The sequence below is a fragment of the Grampus griseus genome (genome assembly GCF_964374135.1).
Source record: "Grampus griseus genome assembly, chromosome: 17".
Classification (NCBI taxonomy): Eukaryota; Metazoa; Chordata; class Mammalia; order Artiodactyla; family Delphinidae; genus Grampus; species Grampus griseus.
The window spans coordinates 41,122,851-41,131,505 of record NC_139011.1 but is presented as its reverse complement, the minus strand read 5'-3'; the positions used below and the strand labels follow the sequence as shown (position 1 = coordinate 41,131,505).

Here is an 8,655-nt window from a genome sequence, read left to right as displayed (position 1 = left end):
TGTTTTGTATTTATTTTTCTTACACTTATTTAGTCAATCTACCCATTTCTGTTCCCTGTCCTCCTCTTGTCTGTCACCTTCCGTTCCTTGACCTGACTGTCCCTTCCTTGAGTTATTTCTGCTTTGTTAGCTCCCTGCATAGCTGCCACTGCCTCGTTACATTTTCGAAATTCATAATAGGATGTTGGGTTAAAATTTTCTTCTGCTTTGTGGCCACATTTCTCTGATGAGTTTTCTTAGTCTGCAGGGAGGTTTTGTTACCCCTTTTCAGATTTTCTTCTGACGGTACATTTGTATGGATGTTTTTCTTACAATACCTTTGATTGGATGTTGAGTTATAAGGTTGTTTTTTTTTGTTTGTTTTTGTTTTTGCTGTATGCGGGCCTCTCGCTGTTGTGGCCTCTCCCGTTGCGGAGCACAGGCTCTGGACGCGCAGGCTCAGCGGCCATGGCTCACGGGCCCAGCCGCTCCGCGCCATGTGGGATCTTCCCGGACCGGGACACGAACCCGCGTCCCCTGCATCGGCAGGTGGACTCTCAACCACTGCGCCACCAGGGAAGCCCGAGTTATAAGTTTTTATCATTTTGGAATGAGTTGGATTTTTCTAAAACAACTATTGGCAAGAGACTCCCATGATAGGAACAAGGGAGCTTTCCTCATTTCTCAGCTCAAGGCTTCCTTCTGTCGGTACGGGGGTGTGTACTTTACTTTACGGCAGCTACCTGTAACGGGACCTCCTCTCAGTTTAGGATTCTAACCTGGCTCAGCTGAGCTCCTACAACTAGTCTGGAGCTCCCCTGGTTGCTCCCCCAGCCACTGGTTTCCAGGCATTCTGCCCCTTCCTGCCAGCCTGCTCTCCTCTTTTTCCTAAGCTGCACCCGTGGGTCCTCCAGGCACTTATGGATTAATATCTTCCTCTCCCAGTATTCCTGCCCTCTTCCTTCTTAATCCTGCTCACATCTATTCCCACCCAGGCTGAGAACTCTCCTGAGTTGAATTTTTGCTGAGAATTGCGGTACCTCCACCCTCTGGACTCTTGTGCCATTTCTGGTCTTCCCTGAGGCACCTGCTAAACCGCACGTATGGTTTCCTGTGCTGGTTCGGGGAGGGAGGGTGATGCTACACACCATATGAAGTTTGTGAAATTTCTCACTTCCTTGTTTTACTGAAGATGTAAGCATGTAGGCGTTTCATACCTTTGTTCTCATTGCTCTGAGTGATTTTCAGGAAAATTGGAAAGATTCTGAACAAAGCTGTCACCACGTATCCATCAGGCTGACCTAGAGTCCTTAGCCAGGCATTTGAAGCCTTCCACAGGCTGACCTTGGTTTTTCTCCCTGCTCTTAGGTGTGACCACGGCTCCAGCCAGACTAATCTCCCACCATCCCAGGAACTCACCATGCACGTTCCTTCCTCTGTGTTCTAGCTGTTTTCCACAATTGCAGTGTTCCCTTCAGGGGCTTCTTTATGGTAGCCATTGTTTTTGGTGACCCAGCATGTATTTCTCCCTTTCTCTACCACCCATCAACAGGGTTAGATGCATAAACCCAGCTTATTTATCATGGTGCCCCTTCCCTGGGCAACAGTTTCAGGGAAAGCTGAATGGTCCAAGTAGGGCCAGAGTCCCTCCCTGACTTCCTTCCACTAAAGCTAGCTGGGAAGCCTGCCTCTTGCCTCTGGTGTCACTGTGTCAAAGAATATTCATCTGGAAGAACACACCATCTGCAAAATTAAAGGATATGGTGATACAGAGAGAGAGAGAGAGAGAGAGTTTCCTTGTTTAAGTCCTGGATCCACCCTGAGGTTCCTGGTGACATAAGCCAGTCGATCACAGTTTCGATTAAGTGCAACTGAAAGACTCCTAACAAATACACCTTACTGTGTTCTCCCATCAGCTTGGTGTTTTTACCTAGTGTAACACACATCACACCATATAGTGATTGTAATTGCCTGTTTATTTGTTTGTATCCCCCACTGAAAGCCCTTTACCACAAGGTCCACACTGTTCACCATTGGGTTCCTGGTACCTTGCATTGTGCCTGGCCAGCACTGGGCCGTCATTTAGTATTCAGTTGAAACTTCATTTCTGCCTTTCCTAATTCTTCCCATCACTCAAGGTCTTAGATTCCAAGTTCTTTGTGAAGCATTCCACATCAAGTTGAAGAATCTACATAAAATGTCCAGGATAAAGCAGGCTCTCATCAGAGCTGCAACCTCCTCCTCCCTAGTTGCTTGAGTCAGAAGTGATGTCTCCCTCGTGGGAGCTCCTATATCTCATTTAATCAAATGGTATCTACTCATACTGTCTTAAAAGAGAAATGCAAATGACTTATGACTAACGTAAGTTTTCAAATATGATTGTAAATGCCAGAAGCAAGGACCTAGTACAGTGCCTCATATAAAAGAATCCACAGTTGTTGACTATACAGCTGAATATACAGCACAATGGTCAATACTTTAGAGGTTAAATGGAAACCGGTAGTCTGTTATTGGCTGTGGGAGTCCTTACGTTAAGTGAGTCACAGGTAGATTCAAAGGAACCTGAAAAGGATCGAGCTGAATCACACATTTGCAGAGTGCATGAATGCTGTTTGAAAACCTAATTAAGCCATAACAACTGACCACCGCTGAAAAATAGTTGTGGTTATTTTCTATGCCCAAACCTCTCATTACTTGGTAAAGGCTGTTAACTTGTCCAAGGTGAATAGTTGGAAGGAGAAATGAGGCATGAGGAGGGCAAGTTAGAGTTTATTGTGCCTTCCGTTTCGATAAGGGGAAACTGAGTGTGGCTAGGAAAAGAAGCCTGAAGCTCTGGCTCCAGAACTATGTTCGTACCTCTCACATCGGCCTCATACTTGTTTTTGGCTGTGTCTTCCATATATAATTAGTGACAGTCTGATTGATTCAGTTCTTCTGGTGGAATGTAAGCTCCAAAAGGCCAGGGACTTGGTCTGTCTTGTTCAATGCTGAGTCTCCCAACACCTAGAACAGTGCCTAGTCCTTATGTCTGGGACCATAGTAAGAGCTCCATACATATTTGTTGAATTCATATCTCTACAATACCGGACACAGCTTGTTTACCTTTTATGTATCTTGCTAAAATATTTATATGTCCAGATTTCCTTTTCTGATGCAGATGTTAAAAGAACATCTTCAAGTTCCATGATATCAGTGACCTCCAGTGTCTTATTCACTAAAGTATCTCTGGTGCCTGAAACAGGGGACATTCTGTCAGTACTTATGGAATGAATGATTTAAGTATTTGATTAGTGAATTTTAAATTGAGCTAAAAAATGGAAATGATTGGCTCAGACTTTTTGGGGTTTTTTTTTTGGAAACTGACTTTTTGGGGTTTTTTGTTTTGGAAACTGTTTATTTTCCGTCAACCTACTTCCATTTTACGAGTTTGCGGAAGAACAGCTTAAGACCACTCAGTGGTTGTTCCTACCCACTCAGTGGCCTGAGCGGTGGGAGCTGCAGACCAGTCTTCGGTGGGGAACTGCTGAACAGGCACAGAGGGCACCTGCACACCTTCGGACCAGTCCGCCACCTCAGGCTGAGGAGCAGTGAACTCAGGAGCTGGAGCGGTCCATTCGCCCTGAAATTCCTCCATGGTCACAGCCTTCTCAGCTGCCGCCTGCTCTTCCTTTTCAATCTCTTCAGGATCTCTGTAGAAGCAGAGATCAGGTGTGACCTCCCATGGGTGTTCGCGGGAGATGGTGCCACGCATGCACAGAACTTCCCGGACGAGCATCCACTACATCAGACCGCCCGAGTGAGTTCCCTTGTTGTTGCATGGGATGGCAGTGTCCACATAACACAGACGAGAGTCTGTGTTACACAGAGCAATGGTAGGCAGGTGAGCGTAAGAGGCCTCTGTGAGAGGCTAGTGGTCAGCCCTGGGATCAGTAGCCACTGGAAGTCTTGGCTCCCGGAAGGCTTCCTGGATCTGGTTAGTGAAGATTCCAGGAGAGAAGCAGCCAGCAATAGGAGGGGCTCCAGTGACAGCAGCAAACTTCAGCACAACTCGCTGGCCAGTGTTTCTAGAGGATACGACACTGACATCTGCTGGGTTTTCAATGGCAACAATGGCACAAGCTGCCAGCAGAAGCTTCTCGCAGGTTCTCTTCAGATTTATGTTGTAGACGCGGATGTACTGTTCCATTTGGAAGTCTAGGTTGGTGCCACCTAAGTGGGTTCCTGCTGCAAGAAATTTGAGTACATCCTCCTCCTTCATTTGCAGGAAGTCAAGGGCTCCGGACATTGTGAAAGTTTCCCTTTAAGTTACAATGGGAATCCAGAACAACGCCGTATGGACGGACCCCTGTCTGGGTAGTGCAGAAGGGGATCAGACTTAGTAAGAATGTTCTGCTATGTTTGTTCTAACCTCTACAGTTTATAAGTACCCTCACAAATATCCCCTCACTTGAATCTTACCACAACCCTATGAGATTTATTTTGTCAGTTTTATAGATGAGGAAAAAGGCTCACAGGAATTACAGGGCTTGCCTAATGTTACATAGTTGGCAGATTGGGACTTGAACCCTAGACTTGACTCCAAATTGTATGATCTTTCAACTTTTTCATGGATACCAATTGAAGATGAGGTGGAATTATTAGAACACTGTCAACATTGTATCATTGGAATTACAGAATCTTAGAGGTGGAAGTGGCCTTACACATCACAAGTTCCAAACCCCTCTCTCATTTTTCAAAATAGGAAAAGAAGGTTTGGAGAATTTCTATGACGTGTCTAAAGGCACACCTCCGGTTTGCGAAGTCATTACACCGAAGCTGGCTCTTCCACTGACTGCTTCTGGCTTGTCCTCAGATCTCACTCTCAGTTGGAGATTGTGGACTGAGCTTGTGGGAGACCAAGCTCCCCTCTGCTTTCCTGCATCAGAGGCCCCGGGCACCCGGCCCTTTCTGACAGGAGCCTGGCCCTCGCTGAAGGAAACAGGGTTCTTCTCTCTCCCCCTTTCTGTCATTTCTTTTTCCTCTTTCTTATTTACCTAGCAGGTGAGGGGAGAGGGCCCGGAGAGCCATCCAGTCTTCAAGGTTCCCTACTCCCTCCCCTGTAAGACCTGGTTTTGATAAAGGTTTCCAAGTTTGAAAGTTAATAAAAATAATGCCACTGACCTCTTCATTTATTTATTGTTTCTGAACTGTCTACACCTCAGAGTCCAGTTTTGTTTTCCTTTCTTTCTATGATGCCCTGGATATAGACCCTGCTGGCTAACTGAGGGTGCGCTTTGCACAGAATCCAACAGAATCTTGCCCCTGTCTTGTAAGAATAACTACGAGGGCTTAGAGAAGATAGATTCCATTGTTTGGCTTTGCACGTCACACTTTTTTTTATGAGTCAAATCTGATAACAGAAGAGCACAAATCTAAATTTTACCAGTAATCAAGGAAATGCAATGAAATACCCTTTCGACTATCAAATAGGCAAAAAGTAGAGAGATTGATATTTTGTGCTGGCAAGAGGGTGAGAAAATGAGCGCTCGTATGTTGCTGCTGTAAATATGAATTGCTGTACCTTTTAGGAATGAGGCCAGCTATCTATTAAAAAATACAGAGATTACATTCAGTACTGTCATTTTTGTTCATTTAGCCTGTGGAAATCAAGGTTCCAGTTTGTAAGGTTATATGTTCAAGAAAGTTTATTAAAGCTCTGTTTGTAATTGCAAAAACCTAAAAACCCCTTGAATTTCTGTCAGGAAATGTTGTATAAATTATGGTTTATCTGTAATACGGAGTATATCATATAGTCATAAAGTCACAGAGTAACATTCATGGAATTATCTTACTTTTAGAAAAAGCAAGAAAATCTTCATATGTGTGTATACGTGATTACAGATCTTCCTGGACTTATGATGGGGTTACATCCCAATAAACCCATTGTAAGTTGAAAATGCATTTAATACACCTAACCTTCTGAACTTCATAGCTTAGCCTTGCCTACCTTAAACGTGCTCAGGACACTCTATTAGCCTAGAGTTGGGCAAAATCTTTGAACACATAGCCTATTTTATAATAAAATGTTGAATATCTCATGTCATTTATTGAATACTTTATTGAAAGTAAGCATCAGAATAGTTGTCAGGGTACAGAATGGTGGTCAGAATATTGGCTGTTTCCCCTTGTGATGGTGTGGCTGGCTGGCAGCTGCGGTTTGCTGCCACTGCCCAGCATCTCGAGAGTATCAGACCACATATCGCTAACCTGGGAAGAGATCAATATTCAAAATTCGAGTACAGTTTCACTGGCTGCGTGTCACTTTTGAACTATAGTAAAGTCAAAAAATAGTGAGTCGGGGGCTTCCCTGGTGGCGCAGTGGTTGAGAGTCCGCCTGCCGATGCAGGGGACATGGGTTCGTGCCCCGGTCTGGGAAGATCCCACATGCCGCGGAGCGGCTGGGCCCGTGAGCCATGGCCGCTGAGCCTGTGCGTCCGGGGCCTGTGCTCCGCAGCGGGAGAGGCCACAGCAGTGAGAAGCCCGCGTACCACAAAAAAAAAAAAAAAAAAGTGAGTCGGGGAGTTCCCTAGTGGCCTAATGGTTAGGGATTCAGCACTTTCACTGTGGAGGCCCAGGTTCGATCCCTGGTCACAGCTAATAAAATGTATGCCTCAAGGGTAGAATTAGGTTTGGGAAACAGACATCAGCATATCTGTGTTGATTGTCTTGTTATAACGAGGATGCATTGATTTTGTGATTTTTTTTAAATAAAGTGAAAAATTTTGCAAATTTAAAAAAATTTTAAAAATTTAAAAAAATTTAATAAAGTGAAAAAATTTGGAGGGTTTGAGACATGATGGGTTATAATCTATTTTCTGTCACTTAATAGTTGTGAGAGGTTTGGTAAAGTACTTAACCTCAGTCCTCATCTGTAAAAGGGGAATAATATCTATATCACTGTGTCTGATTAAAGGAAGTAAAGTATACAAAGCATGTAGCACACTGTAATCCATCTATAAATGTTAGTTTCTTTTCCCCTCTACACAAGCAATTTGGAGTAGAATATTAAAACACATGCAAAACGTGTTTGCTGTGCTACCAGTGTGTGTTATCCTGATGTGCAAAGTGTGGCATTGGCCTACCAAAGGGGTGATTTAGTGACTCTATTTTCCCCCTAATCCTTATAGAGACAAAGAATAATATACAATGGTGCCTTGGCCCTCCGGGGTTATTTACCTGGTACCTCAGTTATTAGTAATCCAGCTGCAAAGTAGGGAGGAGGGAAGAGGGCCTCTGAATAGCCAAAACAGATGTCTGAAGTTCAAGCTCCTGCTGGATCATTTATTCTTATTTTAGGTAACCCAAACAAGCTTTTCCAGTGATGACGCTATGGCAGTTACCCAGAGAGCAGCCAGGAGGGTCTGAGCCCATGGGTGCATGGAAGACTAAAATGCAAACACCAGTACTCAGGAAGCCAGATGATCTGGGGCCAGGCCCTGTTTTCACAATTAATAACTGATCTTCATAATGATGATGCTGGATTATTAGGGAGAAATTAATTCATGCTTCATATAATCTTATAAAGGCCCCTAATTAGAGTATGATACAGTCTAGAAGTATTACCACCAAAGATGATTAAACTTTTCAGTTTCATTGTGTAAAAAGTAAGTTTTGTTTTTGTATTAGTGCCAGAATATAACAGAGGTCTTTATCCTATGAGGGAAAGATAGAGTAGATGCCTATAGTTAGAAATCTGGACAGCCAAGTATGGCAGATGTTAGAAATTGTTCAAAAAGGATTTTAAACTGGAACAGTGGAATGATGTCTCACAAGTGCGTTATTTGCTTTTTGACTAAAAGAAGGTCCACAATCTATAATCCAGAATCCCTGGGGCCTGGTGAGTTTTGGAATTCAGAATTTTTCAGATTTCTTGAGAAGTAGTATGTAATGTAATGTAGTAGCCCTAACAGGATCTGAGGCAGCACATGATAGTCAAACATATTAATATTTCTGTAGTGAAATATTTATTAGGACAAATAGTGTATAGTTTATTTAAATAACAAACCACTAAATGAAATAGTGGGATAAATATAGAATATAAATACTCTAGTAACCTTATTTCTAAGAAAACATTTTATAAATCTTTAAATGTATGCAGGTTCGATTTCAGCTAAATGTGCTGGTGCATACACAAACCATGAACATCCATCTCCTCTGGTTGCTTGAGCATCTTAGAGGAACCTCAGTGCCTGTCACCAGCAGCAGCTGGAGTGGCACCTCTGATTGCAGGAGCAGGACTAAGGGCCATTTTTTTTTTTTTTTTTTTTGCGGTATGCGGGCTTCTCACTGTTGTGGCCTCTCCCATTGTGGAGCACAGGCTCTGGATGCACAGGCTCAGCGGCCATGGCTCACAGGCCTAGCCACTATGCGGCACGTGGGATCTTCCCGGACCGGGGCACGAACCCGTGTCCCCTGCATCGGCAGGTGGACTCTCAACCACTGCGCCACCAGGGCAGCCCCTAAGGACCATTTTAAGCACTTTTTCCCAGGTCAAATGCTTCATTAATTTAGGTTTCCATCTAAGCAGTCCCTCTTAAATTATGAAAACCACCATAAGCTCATGTTCATTGATAAATGTTCATGGTTCAAAGCTAGCCACTGACTGATCACACATTTTCACCATCTCACGTAGGGACT

General features: G+C 43.8%; 1 pseudogene across 1 annotated transcript; it reads right to left on the bottom strand.

Annotated features, from left to right (window-relative positions):
• Positions 1–3,421: 3,421 nt before the first annotated feature.
• LOC309835635 (small ribosomal subunit protein uS2-like) lies at positions 3,422–4,264 on the bottom strand (annotated as a pseudogene). The gene has a single exon. The product of its transcript is annotated as a small ribosomal subunit protein uS2-like (transcript).
• Positions 4,265–8,655: the final 4,391 nt, after the last annotated feature.